The sequence below is a fragment of the Castor canadensis genome, chromosome X (assembly GCF_047511655.1).
Source record: "Castor canadensis chromosome X, mCasCan1.hap1v2, whole genome shotgun sequence".
Lineage (NCBI taxonomy): Eukaryota > Metazoa > Chordata > Mammalia > Rodentia > Castoridae > Castor > Castor canadensis.
Window position 1 is genome coordinate 136,108,330 of NC_133405.1, and position 24,980 is coordinate 136,133,309.

The 24,980-nt window shown below is 42.2% G+C and overlaps 1 protein-coding gene across 5 annotated transcripts in view; it reads right to left on the bottom strand.

The window, feature by feature from the left end:
• Positions 1-24,980, bottom strand: part of Tbl1x (transducin beta like 1 X-linked) — a 208,947-nt gene that overhangs the window by 107,915 nt on the left and 76,052 nt on the right. For 4 of the 5 annotated variants that reach the window (XM_074063383.1, XM_074063380.1, XM_074063381.1 and 1 more), the window contains exon 2: positions 14,974-15,046. The exons of the other annotated variant lie outside the window; for it this stretch is intronic. The gene's annotated coding sequence lies outside the window, so the exon portion shown is untranslated. The remainder of the gene's footprint in view (positions 1-14,973; positions 15,047-24,980) is intronic. 5 annotated transcript variants of the gene reach the window in all.

Sequence of the window (24,980 nt, forward strand, 5' to 3'; positions counted from 1 at the left end):
CACTGGAAATGTACATTTTCACCTAGCGCTGAGACACACACTACTCAATCAGATCCACTCCCTCAGGGGTGGGCAAACCATGGCCCTCAGGCAAAACCTGCCCCACTGCTTGTTTGCCTAAATCAAGCTGAACAGGAACCCAGCCTCACCCGTGCCTTTACCCACTATCTACAGCTAGTAACAGTGACAGAGACCTCAAAGTACACAAAGTCAAAAATCATTTCCGATCCTGTCTTTTATGAAGGGGGAAAAAAAAGTGTGCTGACTCTGTGCCCTATCATAAAAGATCTCACATGATTCAGAGATTAAAAAAAAAAAAAAGCTTAAGTTTTTTCTTTTAAAAAAGGTTTTTGGGGGGTTGGTGGAGTGGCTCAAGTGACAGAAGCCTGAGTTCAAGTCCTAGTACTGCCAAAAAAAAAAAAGCTTTTCTTGCTAATATATATTTTGAATTAGCTAATGCATGCAGATGGTAAAAATACTAACAATGTGTTGAAGTACCCCTCCTATGCTACCCCATCCTCTCCTGTGAGGACCCAGACATGTCTAATTCTTAGTATTTCCTTCCAGGCACATTGTACCTAGGCCCATATGCCTCATCCCATTTTTACATGCAACCTGTGATAAACTCTACCCACTGTGGTGTCCCCTTAACTTGGGGACAGATTACAAGATTATCATGAAACAGACAGTACACCAAACCATATACTATATGTTTTTCTTACATCTGTATGCCTATGAAAAAGTTTCACATTTTCACTTAAAGAAAGGACTTTACAGCTTCTCTTTGGTATTGTATCTAACTTGCCAGAATCACTGCTCTTGGCTTTGGGGCTATTATTAAATAAAATAGTTACCTGAACACAAGTACTGTGATACCACTCAGCTGATGTGATAAGTGAGATGCTACGAAGTGAGTAGGAGGGTAGCATACACAGTTCGACGCTGAGAAATCTCATCATGGTAATCAGAATGGCATGCATTTTAATCTTCATGAACTGCTTAAGTCCTGGAAACCCTCATTTAGTATTTTCAGACTGGTTAACCATGGGTAAGAAACTACAGAAAGCAAAAACTTGGGTAAGTTGGGAATACTTTTTTCCATGTACGCATGTCATACGGAGCTCATTCCATAGCTAGAATTATTCCCTTTTTCCCATTGTTTGATAGATTTCATGCTTGTATGTGTCCTAATTTAACAAGTTCACAATTGACAGTTGCTTCCATTCTTCTCCTTTTACAAACAATGCCCTTAACGGATACCATAAGGACTTCTCTGCACACATTTAAAATGTCCATTAGATAAATTCCAAGAAGTGACAATTCTAGGACAAAGGGTGCATCTCAGATCTTGACATACTTTGCCAACCCGCAATCCCAAGAGGCTGTACCCAGTTTTGCCAGTAGTGTCTCTGAGCCAACTGAACACAATCAAGCTTTTTCACCTTTGCTAAAGGGGCAGGCAAAATTAGTGTCTGCAGTTTTATTTGTATTTCCCACATACCAAGTGAGACTGAGCATTTTTCCACACATTTTAGTTTCTTGTTGTTTCCCATCAAGAAAATGATTTGTGTCTTTAGCACCTTATTTTTTGCCTAGCTGCTGTTGGTCATTTTCCCTAGCGCTTTGCAGGAGATCTCATATACTACAGGAATCCATCATCTGCATTATGTGGCTGCTAGGATTACTTTCTTGGTTTGACATTTACAACTGACTGAGCCTATAGGAAAATGAGGTGTGTGTGTAATCTTTAATCTTCACAGTTTATGAGATAATTCGTTGTCAGCCCTACTTCATACATGAAGAGACTTGAGCTTCACATATAATTTTAATCTAAGACACTGGTTTCTACAAGCATTCTATTCGGTCAATAAGACTTACATTTTTTCATAGTTATCAAAGCACTTTCCTTTATATGCCATCAACTTTCTTTCTCAATAAATCATTATAGTCTTAAAAAAACTCCCACGAACCAAAGATAATCTGTATTCCGCTCACTCGCACACACCCAGCAGCATGAAGGAAACAACAAGATATGATCAACACCTGATCCCCGGATCTGTCTTACCTAATAAGATAAAAGGTTGACTGAGACCTCCCTAGGAAAAAGGTCCATTGCAGGTATTACCAAATTAAGGATCTGAGGATAAGATCATTCTGGATTACTGTCTCAGTGGGCCCTAAATCCAATGACAAGACACAGAAGGCAAAAGTGGGAAAAGACACACATGAGATGGAGACAGAGTCTCAACAGATGCAGTCACAAGCCAAGGGACAACTGAGCTACCAAAGGCAAGGAACAGATTTTTCCTCAAAGTCTCCAGGAGGAATCAACCCTGTTCACCCCCTTTACTGAGGACTTCTGACTCCTTGAACAGTAAGAGAATAAATTTCTACTATTTTAAGCCATTCACTGTTATGACCATAGGAAACTGACAGGCTAATGGTTTCATGGTATATTTTTAAACGATGAGAAGAAATCCTCTGTATTAGAGGTATCACCTGAAACATCTATGGGTGAAAGGCCACAGTGGCTGGGATTTGCTTTAGACTACACAAAAGAAAACACCCCAGTGATGTCACAAGTAAGACAAGCTCATGATGTGGCTAGTGGCCGTGGTGGAAGAAGGCGGGTTAAGAATACACAGGAATGTACTGAAATATTCTGCATCCTTTTGAGTTCCTTTGATAATTTCCATAGTAACAAGTGAAGCGTGTACACCAGAAACTAGCAGACAAGCGTTAGAACTATTAGGCATGTGATAGTCATCCCAATTTTTAAACGATGCTATTGACTTTAATGTCCAATTTTAGTCACTACCCTCTTCAAAGATTAACAGTAACAACCAAAAAAATCAGAACCCATTCATTAAAGCTACCAATGCATATTGTCTCATGAGGAGCAATCATCCAACTCAAATTCTTAGTATCTTCTGTCTATATGCTTGATCAGATCAATTATAACACACGGTGAAAGAGCAGGTGTGCATTTGGATGACAATAAGGGACCTTTTCTTAAGTGCACCAGGCCAGCACTTGGATGAACTGTACGGACTGCTATCAACAGGTGTAAAACAGTCTCATGTCCTCAGGTTACCACTGCTGAATGAGGTTCCCAACGAGAAGGAGAGAAGCAGTGGCAAATGGCTTGCAAAGAAGCATTCTGCTCATAAAAACCAAATCGCTGTAACATGGGCCAAGTCCAAGAATATGGCCACAATATGGGAGATCACACTTAAAGCTCCTATGAAAATACTTTTTAAAGATTAACTTCCATTTCTGAAGCAATAATGAAGGTTGCAGTTGTACCAGCTGGGACCCTTTAGCAACAATGAAACTGCACAAGGGAAGGAAGCCACATGCATTTGTCACCGGGCCCTCACCCCCACCCTGCTGCCTGCAAAATGGTTATCTTGCTCCTTGCAAAGGTGTTACAGTTTTTGCCATATTTCTTGAGCAAAAGCTGGGCCTGATTGTCATAATGCCTCCTTGGGGAGCATTCTGCTCCAGCTTTGCCTAAATTGCACAGGAAAGAAATGAAATAAGAGGGGCATCCTTGAGTCAGCGTCCTTCAAGAGAAACCTTAGTGGACTCTAAATGAGAAAAGAAAGGAGAACAGGACTCAGCCTGCCTGGGTTGGCTCAGCCCAGTTTGAGAAGCCTGCCTCCACCAGCTGGCAAGATCTGTCGCTTGACCTACACGCCGTAAACTTTCTGGGACCTGATCCTGACTTTTCCATCATTCCTTCAGAATTTAGATACCTGAGCATGTGGCCCAGGCAGGATCTTGGCCTTCTTCAAGGAGATGGTCTTTAACAGATAAACCTTTCCAAAATGCTAAGAAAGTGAAAATGACCCCAGGACAACGTTACTGACCTCAGCACTTGTAACGCTCGTAACATGTGAGGCCGGTCACTCTGCTGTGGGGTCTGCCCTGTGTAATGTTTAGCATCATCCTGGGACTCCAGTGCCCCTCATGTGTGACAACCAAAATATCTTCAGATGTTGCTCTGTGAGAATCCAGAGTCCTAAAAGCTTCCAGCAGCACCCAAAGCTTGGAATGTTCTGACCTTTCTGGACAAAGTGCAAACTTGGGCTCCATTTTTATTCAAGATCATCACAGTGATGAGGAGGAAAGAATGTGCACATATGCCAGCCTGCAAGTTCAATCACACTCACTCAGATGGCCTTTAGGGAAGGTATAATAAAAGTGCTCATGAATAATTATGGCATCGGGCACATGTGAAAGGGGTCTTTAACGTTTTAGCTTGCTTGTACAATTTCTAGAGACATGCAGTGAGTGCCTGTTGCAACCATTTTCATAGTCCTTCGTTTTCCAAAAGCAGTAACAACCATAATGACACTAATAACGACAGTGGTCTAAGGACACATGGGATTTTTAATGTAGATCAAAGCCAGGAGCAGTATGGCTCGTAAACACATTTAAAGCTTCCCCTACTTATGCCTATCTTTGATTGTTCCATTCCAAACCAGCCTGAGAGAGAAACAGCTCCGTGCTTGCTGCATGCTGAAATGGAAGGGCAGGTGCATGCTATCAAACAGCAGGCAGCCCCCGCCATTCACTCCATGTCTTTCACTTCAGTATGGCGTGCTGTCTCCCACTGCCCGGAGGAAACAAAGAACTTTCCAGCAGGACATGCACATGGGGCTCCTGCCATAGAACCTGCTGAATCGGGAATCCCCAAATGCTGAGGGTAATCGTGTGCAGTGTAACGGGAAGTGACAACCGTATCTTCACGATTCACTTCCTGACCACTTCCTCCATCAGGAAGAAGACAACAGAGCAGGCGTAGGATCCCCTTCCCAGCTCAGTGAAGGCTTTCACGGAGCCAACCTCATTATTTTGGTTCCCATTTCCAACTCTAATGCACTGATGCAAGAAATAGGAAGGCAAGTCCCAAAGATACTAAGATGGAAATCAGAGAAACCTTGTCCTCTGTTCAGCTAGTCAGTGGCCTAACACTCCTGTCATACCAAATTGAAGATCAGCACTGTGATGATGCCCTTGAGAAGGGGTCCCCAGAGGTGATGGCAAACACTCGTGTTGTCTATCTCAGTTCAGTTACAGTGATTTGCATCAAATTGCTGTGGCGTTAGACTCTGCTCCAGGTTCAGAGCTTCAAGGCGCTGCTGGAAAGGAATTATCTCCCACATCTCTTTCTCCTTCCTGTGGTTTTACTTCTCAGGGTGGGCACACAAAATAATTGGGCATTCACAAATACTTAGGAAAAAAAAACAATAAATTTCCTGCAACCATAAGCAGCATAATAATAAGCTATTAGGTTTTTGCTTCAAGAAATGTTGTATTAAATAAGATCCAAATCCACTGGGAGCATTGGGTTTGTCAGAGAGCTGGATTTTGTGAATGATTTCAATTTACTGCATAACTGTCTCAAGTTCTACTTCACTTTATGGCTCCTTCAAAACAAATGATTTTTGCCAGGCACCATGGTTTCTTTCATTATTCTTACTATTCTTGTTATCAGCAGCAGCATTATCCATTTGGTGATCTGTGGCAGTGTCCTTACGATGATAAACGCTACAATAATGTGCAGTATCTGAAAGGAAATGGACGATTCAATTCCACCACGCCAGGAGTGTTGTCCCTGCCAAAGCCGCCCCTGCATTCTGCCACAGGCAACCCATTTGTACTCATGCACAGGGGGACGCTTGTCTCATTCCAGCATCCAGTTCTGCTTCGCTCTATCAACAGAGGCCCGTTTCAGCTCTCCAGCTCTCTGTCCCTCTTTGGCTGCTCCGGCTTGGCACAGTTGGATCTTCATTCCCAACACCCAGGCGTGTATGTCTTACTAATAACCGTGCTGACAACTTGTGTTTCTCCACAGACAGACAGCAGGGACACCTTCAAGAAGGGCAGCACTGGGAAAGGGGCGTGGCGTGCAGGGGAGGGATAGTTACTGGTTAGCATTTTAAAGAATTTAATAAGAAGTAAAAATTAATCCTTTCCTGGCAGATCTTGCTAAGACTGTGTGCAAGAGAGAAACTTTCCCAATACTCAGCGCTAAACAAACAAACCTGAAAGTTTTGCCCTTTCAGCTTAGCCCTTGACCCTGCCCACCTCCCATGGGCTGGGCCCACAATGTGCTGCTGGAAAGGTGTGGACATCATCTAGGATCAGGTTTTCCAAGTTCAATTTGAGAGCTAACTGCAGAGGCAGAGTGGAGAGCTTCCTGTCTCTCCTTAGCAATCAAGGTATGAGACTGTTTTGACTCACACCAGACATCACTGCCATATTCTTACAGCTCCTATCAATTGGAAAAGGAAGAGAAGGTTGCCTGAGAAGCCACAGGCTTCTGGTTGACTGACTGCCTTTCTGACCTCCTATCTGAGGCTTGACACTATCAGCTCACGTGCTCCCCTGAAGTGCTAACCTTATCCACAGGCCCTAACTCTTCATTTATAAAACTGGGCCTGCAACTTTCCTGTAACCTATCTTAAGACCTTGCCAACCCAGGCAGTATAAAGCAGGGTTTCACAACAGCAGAACATTTGGGTGTGCGCTATAGGGTATTCTATAGTGTCCTCGCTATATATCCAGTAGATGCCAACAGCACCCTGCTATAGATTGGGTCTGGAATGTACCCCAAAGACCCATGCATTAGAAGTCTTGTTCCCTAGGGTGGTACTTTTGGGAGATAGTGGAACCTTCAAGTGATGGAGCCTCATGAGAGGAAGGTTAGTCATTGGAGGCTTGTCCTTGAAGGGAACTGTGGAACCTCTCCTCTTCCTTTCTTTACTTCCTGGCCACCATAAGGTGAGCAGCTCATTCTACCACATGCTCCCAGCCATGATATACTTACTGCCTCACCCACAGGTCCAAATGCAACAGGCCCAAGCAACCATACAATGAAGCCTCTGAAACCATGAACCAGAGTGAACCTTTTCTCTTTATAAATTATCTCACATTATTTGTTACAGCAACAGAAAGCTGACTAATACATACACCAAGACGCTCACTCACAGTATTTCCAGACATTGTTCCATGTCTCCTGGGATGTAAGACTGACGAAAAAAATTACCCCCTAGAGAACCATTCTTCTAAAGGGATTAGGTACGACCCTGGCTTCCTAGCACTGCCCCCTCTGCCATTCTAGCACCCATGCACACTTCTAAGACCTTCTAAACAGGTAAGCACCGTCTAAACCCAGTCCATTACCTACAAACATGAAATAGCTCTAATGTGCTACTCTCCAGAAGCAAGGATAAGAAGAAGATTAAAACACAGAAGTACAAGTATCTCAAGCTGGACATGCTGGCACATGCCTATAATCACAGCACCCAAAAGGCTATGGTTGGAGGATCAAGAGAGACCCTGTCTCCAACAAAACCAAAAATGTACAGTTATCCAAAATCCCTACCTTGAAAAAAATCAGCACTTTCATCTTTAAAACCTTTCTATGTTATTTTGATAGCTGACAGTTCATTAGGGGGCATCTTTATTGATCAGTATTAATTTTACTTATATTATCAGTCTTTTGGAAAAAGTCACTTGCTTCCCATTTAAGGGCAAAATATGTTCCAATTGACAAGACTTTTTCTCAGACTTGCCCCCCAAAAACAACTGATCTTCTAAAAGAATGAAGCTTAAGGGCATTATAATACTTATATGAACACACTCTACACTTCATTGTAATAGATGGCTCTCAAAAATGACTTTGAACTGGGCACAGTGGCATACACACCTATACTCCCAGATACTCAGGAGGCTGAGGCAGGAGGATCACTTTGAACTAGTAGTTCAGGGCTAGTCTGGGCAATACTGCAAGAAAAAAAAAAAAAGACACATGCTACAACATGGAGGAACCTTGAAAACATGACACTGAGTGAAAGAAACTGGTCACAAAAGATTCACAGATTGTATGGTTCCATCCATAGATTATATGGTTCTGCTTAGATGAAATGTCCAGAATAGACAAACCCATAGTAGTCAAATAGTTTGGTGGTCACATAGGGCTGGGGTAAGTTGGGAGGAATGGGGAGTGACTGCTATTGAGTATGGGGTTTCTCTGGGGGATATTGGAAACCACCATATCATATACTTTTAGTGGGTAACTCTGATGTGTATGAATTCTATCCCAATAAAGCCATTAAAAATGCTTTGGCTAAAACAATTATACCCACATAGCACTGGGTACAGGTTACAAATGAACCAATGTGCCATTGCTTCTTTATGGCATTCAGTACCATGAAGGCAGGACAGCTCCACCCTGGGGAAGAGAAGTGATGGTAATTAGGGATAGATGATGTTCCATTGCTTTCCCAGGACCAACAGAAGCTCAATGAAGAGGGAAGATGATCCATTAATATTTCAAAGACATTCTGTGGTACACTTTGGCCTCCCAACTGGACTTGCCAGAAAATCTGGGCATTGTTTAGGAACTCCAGGCTGCATTAATTTAGCTGCTATTTTGCAAATCCCTCCATGGTTGTATACACTCCACTAACCATGGCATGCACCACATTCCTTCCTCAGAAGTCATCATGCCCATCATGTGGGCTACATTTAGTAGTAAGCCCAGTAGAATGGGCTTCACCTGTCCCCCCACATGGCTCCCACAGGGGCATGGGAGTGGAGAGAAGACTATCTTCAATGTCCGGAGTTAACAGAACTGAGAACTTGCTTTTGCCGCTGGCATTCCCTAAGCATCCTTGGGATGCACAGTACCCCAAGCTATTCCCACACACTCCTCCAATGCTTACAGCCAAGAAGGCACCTCAGCACCTCTTCTTCCTCCTAAGGGAGACCAAATCAACTCTGTGGAGCTGAAGCATTGGCATCAAAACAGAGAAGACACAAGGCAAGAAATATACCTAAGATGGAAATATGTTCTGTGGCCAATTAGGTCATGCCAGCCTCGGTCCAGAATTTTTTTATTCATAGTTCAACAACTCACCACAACTGCAGAGATGAGAGCTTTCCAGAGCCATAAACCCATCTGTTTCCTGCTTATCTCAATTTCATACAAGATTAATATTCTAGCTCCGTTCACTGACAAAGACAAATAGCCGCAGAGTGTGAAATGACGGCATTCCACGTAAATAAGCCCTGCAGAAAGAACCCAGTTGAAAGGTGACATGCTTAAAATTTGGTGTTTTGGAGAAACATGTATTTTGTAAACCACTGTGTAGTCACTGGAGATGGGGATGGGGATAAGGGTGGGGACATCTTCAAAATGGATGCAAACAACCTTAAAGGTCAGTAAATATCTTGCCCTTGATCACTGTCAAATACAATGCCTCTAATAGGGAGATTTTTAAGCAAAAACATAAATGCAGTCCATAATGCAATTAATTTAAAAAGCACTGTTAGGTTAAAATGAGTCATCCTTAATCAGCAATGTAAAATGAAGATTAATGCACCCTAGTGCATAAGCCAGAAAATTCTCCTGCTGTGAGGATTTGCCTTACAAATGAAGATTTCCCTTTAGGTTTACAAAGGGAACCCTGAAGGACAGAGCCTTATTTAGTTTGCAGTAAAGAAGGCAGATGTACCTTTTAAAGGACTTAAAAAGACAAACAGGACAATGAGATATCCGGAAACTGCTACAGATAATATAATTTTAAAACTGGTTTTTAATTATTTCATCTGGCTCTACATTTGTTCCCTAAACAGTTTCTACCCAAACAAGAACCAAATGAAATGTGTTACCGTAGTCCTGACAAAAAACTACCATCCTAAGGTCCAGGCACTGTGTCCAGAAGGTGGATATTGTGTGCCGAACAAATGACTCAAGATTAGTTCTGCTGTCTTTCTTTCACCAAAATAGCAAAGAAGACCATGGAAATATGGAAGATACCTTTGGCCAGGAAACACTGCTCCCTTGGGATGGAAGATTGTGATGACAAGCTGGAACCAGGTCAGATGCAAAAATAGAGCAGTGATTTCTGCAAATGAGGTTTAAGTGACAGACCACATTTCAGAATAATCAAGAACTGTTTCACAGAGAGAGAAAAGCTCATCATGCTGATTGTAGGCCGTCCCCAGGTTTATACACACAGAGCCAAAGTTAATACTTTGGCAGGAAAGTAAAGTTCCAGGGGTGGAGAGAAGAAAGCCCCTGAGGAGACAGTGGGGGCCTGTTACATTCTCATTAGGAGGGTCATGAAGAAAAGCTCACTCAGGATGGGAGGGTAGGCAGGACTGGATCTTATTGCCAGAGATCACCGGGAGAGGTGGCTCTGGACACCTCCGCTGCTGCTTTTAATATTTCTTCTACTGCTCTTTCCTTTGGAAGCTGAGGGGAACAGAAAGGCAGGTAGGACCTACCTCAGAAGAACAGTTCCTACAACAGCAGAGAATTGTAGAAAGGCACACAGGGAAGTCTGTAAGGACAGCTCCGAACACCACCTGCAATCCTCTAAGTCTACAGAGTAGGTGCACTTTGGACACAATGGATCCAACTTTAAAATGATTCTTTGTTTGAATAACCACCCTAAAATTTGGGCAACAGATCTTAAGACACTTTCTCTAAAGAAAACATAAAGGCCTAAACCACAATGAGGTATCACCTCACCTCAGTAAGAATAACTACTATGGAGTAAAGATAACAAGCTGGCCAGGATGCAGAAGGGACCCCTTGCACACAAGTGGGAATGCTGATAGTACAAGCATTATGGAAAACGCATGGAGGTTCCTCAAAACACTGAAAATAGAACTGCCATATAATCCAGCTATCCCACTCCTGGGTACATATCCAAAAAAATGAAATGAGCATGTCAAAGAGACAACAGCACCCCCAGTTCACTGTAGCATTACTCATAGTAGCCAAGCTATGGAAACAACCTAAGTCTCTACCAAGTGATGAATGGATAAAGACAATGTGGTACATCTACACCATGGAATAAAATTCAGCTACAAAAAACTGAAATCATATCACTTGTGGCAACATGGATAGAACATTAGGTTAAGTGAATGAAGTAATTCAGGCAGAGAAAGACAAATGCTGCATGATCTCACTCACCAGGAATCCGAAAAAACAGATCTCAGAGACGTTAGCTACCATAGGCCAGGAGTGTAGGGGGAAGGGTGGGGAGAGGTTGATAGATTGATACTAGGTTATGGTTAGCAAGAAGTTCTGGTGTGCTGCTGCACAGTAAGGTGACTGTAGGTAACAACAATAAATTGTACATCTCAAAAATAGAAGAATTTTGAAAGTTTTTACCATAAAGAAATTATAAATGTGTGGAAACAAGTATATTTAACCTTATTTAAACATTACATGAGACCCCATTAATAATTAATTTGCACAATTATGTTTTTGCATGTTGGTTAAAAAGAAAATTCAAATAAAACTTAAAATTCTTTGTAAACAACCCTAACGTCCATTTATGACTATATAAACAAAATGTGGTTCACACATAATCAATTATTCAGACTTTAAAAATACAGAAATCCTGTCATATGCTACAACATGGACACCAAAGGACAAATAAATGGACTGTATCTATAGGATGCCCCTAAAGTAGTCAAATTCATTAGACACAGGAAGTAGAATGGTAGGTGCCAGGTTCTGGGGAAGTTGCCGTTCAATGGAGGCAATTTCAGTTTGGGAAGATGAACAAAGGTCTGGAGGCTGGGGGTGGGGCTCAGTTGCATTTATGTATGATGAGGTTCTGGCTTCCTTCCCCAGCACGGGGCGGGGCGGGGTGGGGGGGACGACATTCTGGAGATGGATGGTGGTGATGGTTGCCCAAGAATGTGAATGCACTTAATACTACTAAACCGTACACTTAAAAATGGGCAAGGACGCTATCTTTGTTGGGTACATTAATCTAGATTGACAGTTACTTCCTTCAGGGCGTGCAATGTATCATTTCATATCCTTTTGCTTTTAAGAGTTTCTGTTGAGAAATCTGCTATTCTGATGGGTCTGCTTTATATGTTGACTTGTTGCTTCTCTCTTGAAGCTATCAGTATTTACTCTTTGTTCTGTGTGTTTAGTGTTCTAACTATAATATGACTAGGGGGTTCTCTTCTCTGAACTTGCCTGTTTGATGTTCTGAAAGCCTCCTGTAACTGGATGACCCTCTCTTTCTCAAGACAGGAGGCATTTTCTGCTCTTATTTTATTGAATATGTTATTTATGCCTTTAGTTTGTTCCTCTTCTTCTATACCCATGATTCATAAGTTTTGGTCTTTTGGGCTGGTAGAGTGGCTCAAGCAGTAAGAGCGCCTGCCTAGCAAGCATGAGACCCTTGAATTCAAACCCCAGCGCCACCAAAAAAATTGTCTTTTGATTATGTTCCAGAGGTCTAGCATGTTTTATTCATATTTTCTTAGTATTTTTTGTCTTTTTCTGATTGATCTCATTCCTATACCTTATCTTCAATCCCTGACACTCTATTTTCAACTTGTTCAGTTCTATTAGCAAGGCTTTCAACTGAGCTTTTTATTTATGTTTATTGACCTTTTCCAAGATTTCAATTTGACTTTTTTTTTTTTCACTATTTCTTTATGTTTGCTGGATTCTTCTTTCAGATTCTGCATTGTCTTCCTTATTTCATCCAGCTGTTTATTTGAATTCTCTTTGATTTCAGTCAGCTGTTTATGTGTATCCTTTTTTAATTCATTCAGGTGCTTATATTTAATTTCAGTATCATTCTTATCATTGTTCTTTTGAGTTCATTGCTTGAAATTTCATCCACTTCACTTTCATTCAAGTCCTTTTATTATGGCATTGCTGGCTTTTGGAGGAGACATGATGCCTTGTTTTTGTTTTTGTTTTTTTATTACTTGTGTTTCTATGTTGGGTTTTATTCATCTAAGAGGAAGTTTTTGGTTGGAGGTTTTAATCTACTGTGTCCTTTCAGTTGGAGTTTTCACAAACTTTAGGTAAGATTCTGGTACATCTGTGCCATGGAGTACTACTCTGCATAAAACAGGAAGACACCAAGGACAGACAAAAGAACTCAAATGGATCTCCACTACACTGTGCATAAAGTCAGTTTCAAGAAGCTGCACACTGCAGGACACCATTCAACATAATACTCCTGAGAAGACAAAGCTACAGAAATAGAGTATCTGGTGGCTGCCAGGAGCTGAAGGGGGTGCTATGAGGGAGTTTCCTGTGGGGATGGAACAGTTCTGCATCTGCCTTATAGCTGTGGTTGCATGAATGTACATGCACAATCGCATTCCATGCAATTATACACACAAAGGTCATGAAACCACATAGGGGATGCATTTATGTCAATAGTATTGGATGAGTCTAATTTCCTACCATAGATATTACAGTACTATCCCATAGGAAGATGTGGTCATTGGGAGAAAGCAGGGCAGGGAACTTACTATACTACGTTTGCCTTCTAAGTCTAACAGTATTTCAAAGCAGAAGACTTCAATCAAGCCAGGCATGATGGTGCACCTACCTGTAGGGCCAGCTACTCAGGAGGCTGAGGCAAGACAATCACAAATTTGAGACCAGTCTGGGCAACAGAGCAAGACCCTGGCTCTTATAAGAAAAATAAGGGAGCTGAGGATGTAGTTCAATGGTAGAGCACTTGCCTAGCATGCTTGAGGACCTATGTTCAACCGCCAGCACCACAGAAGACCACTTCAAAACTAAGAGTGTCTGCTGGGTGAATGAGTAAACAAAATGTGATCTACCTACATAATGGAATTAACATTTGGCTATAAAAAGAAATGGAGCACTGGTGCATGAAACCATGTGGTAAGCTTTGCAAACAATACATCTAGTGGAATATGCCAGACACAAAAAGTCACAGAGTATATGATTTTGTTTCTATGAAATGTTCAGGACAGACAAATCCAGAGATAGAAAGTGGATTAGTGGTTGCCAGGAACCAGAGGAGGCAGCAATGGGGAATAATTACTAACGGACATGAATGTCTTTTGAGAGTGGTAAAATACCCTAAACTTGATGGCACGACTGTGACTATATTAAAACCCACTGAATTGTAGAGTTAAAATGGGTTGTTTCATAAATTATATCTTAATAAAACTGAAAAATGACAATGTCTGGTACAGTATACAAATGAATCCCATCCACACCACACCCTGAACTAGCCCCCTGTGCATACCTCTGTAACACTTTCTCCAAAAGAACACAAACACATCTCACACACATCTTTGTATATTCCAAAATGGTACAGACGTAAAGAGGTTCAAAGGACAGGCATTCCAACAATGGAGACCTTTTGTACAAAGTGCCTGTAAAGGATGCTCTCAATTGTGCCCCCACTGTAAACTGCATGACAAACAACAGCCAAGATGTCACCCTCAAAAAGCCCCACCCCTTTCTACCTGAGTCCGATTCTCTTCTACCCTTAACAAACCACACAGGCCCCCATACTGAAAAAGATGCTTCTCAGGAGTCATTCATAAGCCAAGCAGCCTCAGGGTGGGGCTAAAACAAGGTGCTTATGGGAACATTTGGTCGGTTCATGTATAGTTTGTTTCCAGACAAATTCCAAGAGGAACATATAAGACAAAGGGAGCCTGGTATGGGTGACAAAACCAACTGCTTTTCTAATTTCTTTTTTTTATAAATCAGGCTTCAAAGGAAAAATAAGTACCTTAAATTTATATGGGGAAAGATCAAAAATTCCAAAAGCATGCACACCGTGATAACCGTCTCCATTTTTCTTTTCTAAAATGCACACATATCCTACTTCCAGAAGCTGAATAATAAGGAGTTTGTAGGGTTGGGGTATAGCTTGGCGGGAGCACGTGCTAGTCTCTGGATTCCATCCCCAGCACCACCAGGAGACCCAGGGAGTTTGTTACGAAGTGCTGATGAAAAGTCTCGGTGAGTTTTTTGGCTAGCAAAATCACTGAGTACAAGGAATCTTGAAAGACCACCATTTCCAGTACATAAAACCAATACAATCATTTATTTTTTAAGCCCAGAAAACACAGAGAGTCTGACAAGTTATTCATTATGTAATAAGAAATCAATTTTGCAGTTTTACTTACTCAGAAGCAAATCCAGGTAAATCCCTTCTCCTTTCTGGGTTTACTTTTAGGCCTCTCTTCTATCCTCAATTACCTGTAACAGATAGTACCACCGTAAGGCGAAAATGTCAATGGACACATCCCGAAGTATACACTGAAAGGTCCCATGAGGGGCAGGCCCGAGTCAGCGCGTGTACTCACTCGCTGCATGATGCTTCAGCCAGCAACAGGCCACGTATAAGACAGTGTCCCCAGAAGAATGTTACCTAATGACAGCGTAGCTGTCCTACTGAAGGTACATACATTCTGTGATGTTCATAGGACAAAATCTCCTAAGGGCACATTTTTCAGAATATATTCCTATCGAGTGCTGCATAACTGCAATATTCCAGCATTACGAAGGTTTGTAAATAATGACCAGGTAAGGTGGTGGGCAACCATCAGTGGTGAATTCACCAGTTCACACCATGTTTAAAGCAGACAGTGAGGCTGTTCACACAACCTGTTAAAGTTTAGCATGATCTCGGACTGCTCGCGATCACACCACTGGCAGGGAATTTCAGTAGCTGAGAAATCCACTCAACTCTAGCAATAGCACGCCCTTCTCTGTCATGCTGAAGCACACTAAGTGAAAATACAGGTATTTCCAGAAGTCAAGGAGACCCAGCAAAATTTCACCGATGACAACCACACACTGAGCCTTGGGGACGACAGAAATGCTGTGGGACTTGGTGAAGGAAGAGCAAGGACAATAAGCTAGTGAACATACTCACAAAATAATTTAAGCTGAGCGAGATAATGAACGTCAAACTGGGAAGTTCACCCAGGAACTGTCTGAGAGGAGGGAGTCCTTGAATGGGCAAGGCTGAGGACTTTGAAGCCCAGGGAAGGAGTCAGACTTTGCATCCCACAGTACACAGCCATCAGACACTTTGTCATCAGAAAATGAAATCAGATCATCCTGCCTCTTTAAAACCCTGCAGGGGCTCCCCCACGGGAGAACAAAACACAGTGAAGCTTCTGCTCAGCAGAGGAACAATGGTGGCTAGCTTGGGAGATGAGGAAAGGGTTCTAAAATATTTGGTAAGACCAAGAAGACTCACATATGGAGTGGGTGAGGGTGGGGTGGGGGGAGCGAGGAGGGCTCCTAGGAAGGCTGGAGAAGGGAACTCCAGACTCTTTTGTGTATGTTCACTTTGGAATGCCCATGTGACCTCCAAGTAAACAGTTAAATATATAGACAGTCCCTAACTTACAATGGTTCAACTTACAAATTTCTTTTGGCAGCACTGGGATTTGAAGTTGGGGCCTCGCACTTGCTAGGCAGGTGCTCTCTCATTTAAGCCATACCCCCAACCCTCAACTTACAATTTCTTGACCTTATGATAGTACAAAAGCAGTATAGAAATACGAATCCATAGAAACCCTACTCTGAATTCTAAATTTTGATGTTTTTTCCTAGGCTATCAACCCTTGGTCCAATTCTTCCTCTCTTGAAACTGGGTGAGCTGGAGGTGAGTAGCTCAAGTGGTAGAGTGTGTGCCTAGTAGGTAGGAAGTCCTGGGTTCAATCCCCTTACTGCTGAGGGAGGGAGGGAGGGAGGGAGGGGTGTAACAAATACTCCCCAGTGCACAGTGTGCTATGTGGCTAAGCTAGGGTGTTCAGGTTAGGCATACACAATGCATTTCAATTTAGGACATTTTGAATTTATGATGGGTTTATTTGCACAAGTGTGGAGGAAGTGCTAGAGGGCTGTGGGCTTGCTGGGGAGCAGGACGGCAGGGTTTCTTAACATGGTTGCTACTGCTATTTTGGACAGATAACTGTGTGTTATCTGGTGGTGGAGGCCATCCTGTGTGCCCTAGGGAGCCCAGGAACGCTGGGCTTCACATGACGCACCACCTCCCCAGGTGCGACAACTCCAGATCTCGACAATTTCCCTGGAGAGGGCACAACAGTAAATGATGAGGAAAGCCCGAGAGGAGCTGGCCAGTGACAGGAGCAGAGTGCAGGAAGGTGAGGAGGAAATCCAGAATATGTGCTATCCCTAGCTTCCAGTGACAAACACAACACACGCACACACACACACACACACCATGGTCTACTGCACTACTGTGCAGCAGTGGCACATGACATCCTGGCAACAAAGGAAACTAGAGCCCTTCCCTTTAGGACTTGCTCCTGCCTCCTCCTGCACCCCACCCAGTGCTGGGAGAGGAGAGGGGCTCCTGGCAAAGGATGCTTACAGTGTTCAGCTGTGAAATCCTGAAGAAACACCTGCCCGAGCCACTGCACCGTCCATTCTACCATCCTTCTGCAATGCTACTGATATTTTGGACCAGATAACTGTGTGTTATACGCACCTTACATTTAAAAAAAAGAAAAAGAGTGAAGAAAGAAGAACAGTCACAGGCCCCATTTTCCTCCTAATGAATGATAAGAAACTCTCTGGACTAGAGTTTCCTCAGCTGTGAAATAAAGGTACTTAATTATTTATGAGTCTTCCTCTACAACGAAACTCTGAGGGGCCATTTTCCTGTTGACTTGCTTTGTAAATTCTAGAAGAAAACACTTGTGAAGAACTTGTAAAAAGAACTGCAGGAGACAGAAGGAGGGACAGAAGACACATCTGTATGATAGCCGGCTGAGCACCAGGATATACCCAAGGGGTGCGGGATTTTTCTAGAGTTGCCATAATGCTTAAAATTTCAACTCCAGAGAAATTTAAGTTGTACCATCCTGAAAACAATGTGAAAAATCTAAAATATGTCTGCAGATGCCACTCAGCATGACAGGGAAGCTGCATTTCCATCCACATTCCATTGCTTATTTTGGTGAGCCCCGAATTAACCAGGCGTAAAGCCAGGTCTAAGATGGGTGCTGGCATGAGCACCACGGGTTGTGTAGTGCCAGAGAACTCCTGCTCCCAGGTTCAAGTTCTGTGTAAGGCAGCTGCCGTTTCCTGTATTGTCAATATCTAACAGCACCTGCTGATTCATTCAACTACAGATTTGTAAGTCCTTTACAGTAGTGGTTCTCAAGAAGCAGTGACAGTGCCCCCGCAGAACGTCAGCAGTGTCCAGACATGTTTTAGCTGTCAGGACTGGGGGTGAAATGCTAGGAGAAAAGCCAAGGGTGCGCCTGCCCATCCTCTAAGACTCAAGACAGGCTCTTTCAACAGAGTTATCTGACTCAAATGTCAAGACTGCCAAGCTTGTGAAACCCTGCTGTAAAGCATGTTAAAATTTCCTGATTTTACAGAGTATGACCTACAGAATTCCATTTTCCAAACCATTTTTCTTCTTTTCAAAGTAATCACATGCATGCAGTTTTTAAAAGTAAACTACAGGTGAGTCCCGAGCCGCCTCCTTCTGAATCACAAGCCTTTAGCACCTTCACTAAACCAATTTTCAATACAACTTACTGGTCTCACATATACATGAGGATTTCTAAAAATTCCCATTACCACATTTAACCCAATAAGCCCACATACACATGAGGATTATTGATTTTTTTTGGTTGGGGGTGGCGGGGTTTAGTGGAGTTTGAACTCAGGGCCTCATGCTCGCTAGGTAGACACTCTACTACTTGAGCCACTCTGCCAGCCTGGATTTTTTTATTTTTTTAATTTCCCATCGCCATGTGTTAAAAATGTGTTCCACATTTTTCTCAATAATTTTATATTGTTTTTCTTTGCTAAATATATACTCTATACATACATATTATTTTGACCACTGAATGGATAACTGCTGAGCAAGCTGTACAGTAAAATTAATTTCTTACTCAACTTTTATATTTTCCCAGAGTTCTTGGTTGTTTTGCTTTTCTTTGTTTTCTTTAATAATTCTTCTAAGACCTTCCAACCACCTTTCACTTTTTCACAAGACCAAAACTCTCAGACTCTCTGTCAGTTCTGTGTGCTTCTGTCTTCCACTACCCAAACCCCAGACTGTCCTCATGAAATTTCTTGCCTACTGTTGTAGTCCTTGCTAGTCAATGGCAGGCCTCCTGCCCAACGGCTGACCTGAAACCACATTAACGTCTTGGGAATTCCTTCTGCTTTTTTCTGGTTCCAGGATCCCGAATCTTCCCTTTTCTTGGTTTACTCCCACACACACACTTTTGTGGGACACACTGTCTAGTGGCTTTCAGAGAACATGTAAAAACTAAATTTTACTCATATATTGTTGGATAGATGTGTACAAACATCTTTATCCTTCATAATTAGTGAAAGAAAAACTTCAAAAATCTCAGGGCAAATTAAGTAACGCTCTTTATACTCAGTCCGTTTTCTAACTTCCAGTGTTGCTGTTAGGAAAGCTAGTGTCAGTGATTATAGATCTTTTGTACATTACCTTTTTTTTTAAGTGCTTAGGTGATGCCTTTGTCCTTACGTTAACTATGTCATGGTGATGAGCTCTGATGTGGTACCATTTATGATGCAGTGAACTTTTTATTCATTCTTCTAATCCCTTGGTGTGAAATTTCTCTCTTCTTCAGCTTTAAGAAGTTGGTTTTTTTCTCTCATCCACGGAATTCCTACTAGGCAAGTAAGTGTCAGAATAACCAGAGCTCCTCTGTTCAATAAAGCTTTCTGCACTCTATCTTCACCGCCTCGTAAGGTACCCATTAGCCACATGTGGGTAACTGAGCACCAGAAATGTGGTGTGAGTGACACTCTGAATTTGTAGATTTATTTAATTTTGATTAAGTTCAAATTGTAACGTAGCTAGCGGTGACCATATTTAATGACTAACAGAAAGGAAAAGCAAAGACATCAGGAAAAACAAGGCTTTAGCACCAATTCTAAAATGATATTAAATTCAAATTCATAGAAACAAAAGTTGAGTGTAATTTCTAAGCTTCATCATTCTATTTTCAGTACAAAGCTCCTGATTTAATTCCTTAGGGCCTCCTTCCTTGTAGGAACAAGGACCTCAATGGGTATTACAGTGGTAGAAACATTTTGTCCCAGCTATCAAGGTACCTCACAAAGTAGTAATAAGCATTATAATAGAAGCAAACAATCTCAAAAAAACAAACAAACAAACACTAAGGTATTAAGAACAAACAAGGCAACTGATGGCAACTTCTTTAATTTTTATTTCTTTTTGTTGTTGTTTGGGTTTTTTTTTTGGTTTGGTTTTCTGAGACAGTGTCTCACTATGTAGCCCAGGCAGGTCTCAAACTTGTCACCCTCCTACCTCAGTCTCTAGAGTGCAGGGACTACAGTTATGCACCACCACACCCAGCTTGTCAATTTCTTTATAACCATGAGGATTATTATACATTTTTTCCTGCATGCTTAGTAAGAAATGCTACTGGTGCATACGGGATGTACTACAAGGGGATAGAAATTACAAGTGCATACCACAGCATTCTTCATGCATGCATGCATTCATTCCTTCAAAAAATACCACAAATACAACGAACAGTTGTCCAAGCACTGACCACAATGACCTAACAGAAAAGAGAACAAAACCAAACTAAATTGGATGGGGTGGTCAGGCCTGTAATCCCAGCACTAGGAGGCTGAGGCAGGAGGATCATGAGTTCCAGGCTAGCCTGGGCTACATAGCAAGATCCTGTCTCAAAGGAGAAGGAGGGGAGCAAAAGTTTTGTATACCCACTACAAAGCACAGGAGTGTACCATTCCATGAGAATTACTGGAAATCACTTTTCATTACAGCTTTCTGCTTAGCATACAGTAGGCACATGATAAGTGGTATGCATTTAAGACAAATATAGAACAGGATCAAAATCAAAGGACAGATATTTTAAATGAGCCACATAGTACTATGACCTGGGTGACACCACCTCACTCTGAAAGAGTGTTTCTTGTAGTCACATTTAAAGGCCTGGACCTTTGAAACTCAAGATTCTGCACAGAACTCCTCCTAGAACTTCTTCAGAAACATCAGCCTACTTTGCCTCAAGAGAAAGGACCAAGTATGGCAGTTTTGAAGATGGAAATAAGAAATCAGTAGGTGAGGGGAGCAGTAAGAAATCGGGCTCAGGGAATACTGGGAAAGGCAAAAAACAGCTGCGCTGTCCGGAATGTGGCAAATTTTGCACACATATAGGGATCTTCGTGTCATCCAGCTGTTTTGTTAAGAATGAAAAATATCATCCCTTTTTGTTATGCTAGCCCAAGCAGACTCACGGAGTAAAACTGGCTTTCCAAGAGAAACCACCTCCTCCCCTAAGAAGATTTGTAAGTACCTCGACAAGTATGTTGTGGGTCAGCCATTTGCTAAGAAAGGGCTTTCAGCTGCTGTGCATAATCATTGTAAGGGAAGATGGGCTATCTCAGCTAATCTGACACAGCAAGCAGAGGTTGAGAAGTAGGCATCACAACACCTACAGTTAGAAATAAGACATCAGGAAGGTGAGGACTGATTTACAGACACCTCAGGAAAAATGAGGAGTGAAGGACTGGATTGTTCTTGTTAGGACAGAACACTTGAGAAAAGTGATATTTTGCTGCCTGGGCCAACTGGGTCAGGTAAACCCTATTGGCATGAACTTCAGCTATATGGTTTCATGTTCCTCTTGCTACCCGTGACATATGACGTTGACTCAGGCTAGATATGCAGGCAAAGATATGGAATCTGTGATTGTCAAACTGCTCCAACATGCCAATTAGGAGTTAGGAAAAGCAAAGGGAAGGCTTATTAAAACTACTAGAAAGCACTATGCAGTCAACGTTCCAGAAAAAGAATCCCGAGAGCTGCACAGAGAAATAGTACAAGTTGGTACAACAAATCCCCTGTTTGTTGCATCTGGTGCTTTTAATGGCTTAGACAGAATCATCAGTACCTTGGATTTGGAACACCACCTAATCAGGGAGCAGCAGACGGGTGCAGCTGCTGCCGACCTTGCTAATCCAAGTGGAGAACCAAATACTCATCAAGAAGGGGTGAGGATAGGTAAGACACCTAAAAAACTAGCTAGCATTTGTTGCCCTTAACGCAGAGAAACTAAAGCAGATACCTTAAAGCAACTGAGGCCAATAGGAAAAGGGGACCAGGAACTAGAGAAAAGATTAGATCAAAAAGAATTAACCTAGAAGGTAACACACACGCACAGGAAATCAATGTGAGTCAATGCCCTGTATAGCTATCCTTATCTCAACCAGCAAAACCCCTTGTTCCTTCCTATTATTGCTTATACTCTACAACAAAATTAGAAATAAGGGCAAAATAGTTTCTGCTGGGTATTGAGGGGGTGGGGGGGAGAGGGAGGGGGCGGAGTGGGTGGTAAGGGAGGGGGTGGGGGCAGGGGGGAGAAATGAACCAAGCCTTGTATGCACATATGAATAATAAAAGAAAAATGAAAAAAATATATATCAATATTCACTTCAAAAAAAAAAAAGACAGTGAAGAAAAAGATGTGTTATTACGTCACGTGGAAACCAGAGCTCTCACTGGATTTGGCAGGATTCCTGAGTTTGTGGGACAGCTGCCTGTGGTGGGCTCTTGGAGTAGCCTAGATGAGCAAACGCTTGCACTAATACTGAGCCACGCCACGTAATGCTGTTACTCCTACTTCGTGGACAGGTGTCAACTGAATGTCACTGAGGATGCTTTGAAAGCCACAACTAGATTGGCACTAGAATGAAAAACAGGTGCACAAGGCCTGTGGTCGAATGGAAAAGCTGTTACTAGAACCAAGGTTCTTAACTCCTAATTCTGGTACTACGTGTGTGGAGGTTGACAAAGAAGTACCAGAAAGAAAAACGGAAGCATGACCCATGGAGCTCCCATGAAAGACTCCTCTGAAGAGGAGGCATGACTCCAGAGTTGAGGAAGGACAGCCTCTCCAAGCAGCTGCTGCAAACAGCTGCACTGTCAGGCTCCTGTCCTGCTGCACTTCTTTTGTTTAGGGCCCTAACTGTTGCTGCAGTCTGGCGTTAAAGGCACTGAATCTATCTTGGTTATCATCCGTGGTCAGAAGCCGTTAGGGTGAGAATCAGATCAGGCATATTGTAACACCACACTGATTTACGCAGAGGGCACTGCATGGGCTTTAATGACATTATGCTTAGACATAAAATATACATCACTTTCACTCAGATTTTCTTAAACCTGCTTTAACAAAATTCTTAGGTGTTCTTTAGGCAATGCAGGTGTTGCAATAACTATGGACTGTACCATAATGTTACTCCATAAATGGGAAAATAAATTCTTTAAAACTGAAAAAAGAAAAAGAAAGTCACTCTTTATCCAACCTTGAAGAGCCATACTGGCACTGTATATATGGGGAAACCAATATTTAGGTGTACTTCTATACTTCAGCCATTTAATACCCATTAGTTTCTGCAAAATATGAACTTTTGTTGTCCTTATAGGCTTTATAAGTTCATTGTCAAAGCATGAGCTATTCAAACACGGAGAAAAAGAGACACTAGGTGACACACTTATATAAACGATTTCCTCTTTTATGTCTTGTGAGGTTTAATGACAAATATTTAATGCTCGTACAACTGGCAAAATTGATACTTGCAAACAGAAAACAAACCAATGGGAAATTTTAGCAGTGTATTAGCTGCACTGTATTTGTTTCTAAGCATTTTATGATTATTTAAATTACTGACAGATTAAATTCTACTTAGTGGCATAAACTTAATCTTTAGTGAGAGAAAAAGAATCACAACATTTAAAGAAAATATATTAAAGTATTAGGATAATATGATCTTACTTATCCAGTAAATTGTCAATCAACAGCAATTTGAATCTCTCCTCAAAGATATAATGCCAAACTTTATAAAGATAATCCACACATGATAATAATCAGTTCTTTGTTTATGGATGACATAGTACATCATGGGGTTGAAAAGAATCCTAATTAATCTCCCCCTCGTGTCCCAAAGCACTGTCTCCGCATTTTGCAATGAGCCTTAAGCATAATTTTAAATGCAATTGTCAAGCACATTATTTAATCACTGAAATTATAATAAGAGTTTCTGAACACCACAGACAGGGTCCTGGTTTTATTTGTTTCCATCACTTGCAAAACACACCCCACTCTTCTTCACCTGGAAAGGTCAATTGTAAGTCTGATTTCACTTAACAAAGGCAAGCAAAGCCTTCTGAAAAACAAACATGCTGTACACCTCCCTGTCAACCACTAGACGCAACTGCTCACTGACCTAAATACCTTGAACCCTGGCACGACTCGGGAAAGAATGAAAACGACCAGCTGACTAACTCAAGAACTGGGTGTAAAGCAGGTGTGTGCATACATGCATGCGCACATGCACGTTCGTATTGCTTTGTGTTGTTTTGCTTTTGAGGTGTTGAGGCGTGGAACTTCAGGCTTACTAGGCAAGTGCTCTAACACTGAGCTACAGCCTCAGCCCAACACACATACTTGTACTTCCAAACCAGAGTTTCTTCAAGCGTCACCTCCATGGTAAGGACATCAGGAGCCGCTACTGGCATTTCAGGTGTACTAATGTCACAGGGCTCCATGTTTGTCCCAGAGAACCACAAGGAGAGACCAAAGAGAATTTGTTTTGAAAACAGATGTCGGTGGGAAAGGACAACTCACTCCCCGGGCTGTTCAAGATGGTGCTGAGCCTTCTGTCACTCAACCCAGAGGTTGCTCCTCCAGCCTCTATGCTCCTATCTTCCCCTCATGCCCTTCCAGCCACCTGAGAGAGTGGTAGGTAACAGTTCACCAGTCTTCACCTTCCTCCTGGCTCCCCAACCCAAAGACTGCAATGCTTCTAGAAAAACACTGCATTTTTGTTCTACTGAGAGCCACTGGACCCTTGTAAGGCAGAATCCCAAACTACCCATCTATCTGACTCATTCTTTTGGAAATGTGTACCTGCAAAATGGCTTTTAAGCCCTAAATTCCAAAAAATGGAAATTTTAAAAGTGTGGGAGTCCAATGTGCTGGTGGTGAGCCACTGGGAACTCTGCTCTAGTTTACACTAAGGGTTGGCCCTGCCCCTTCAAGAGACATTTGACAACGTCTGGACACATCTTAGGCTGCTATAACTGAGGATGAGGGTGCCTGGC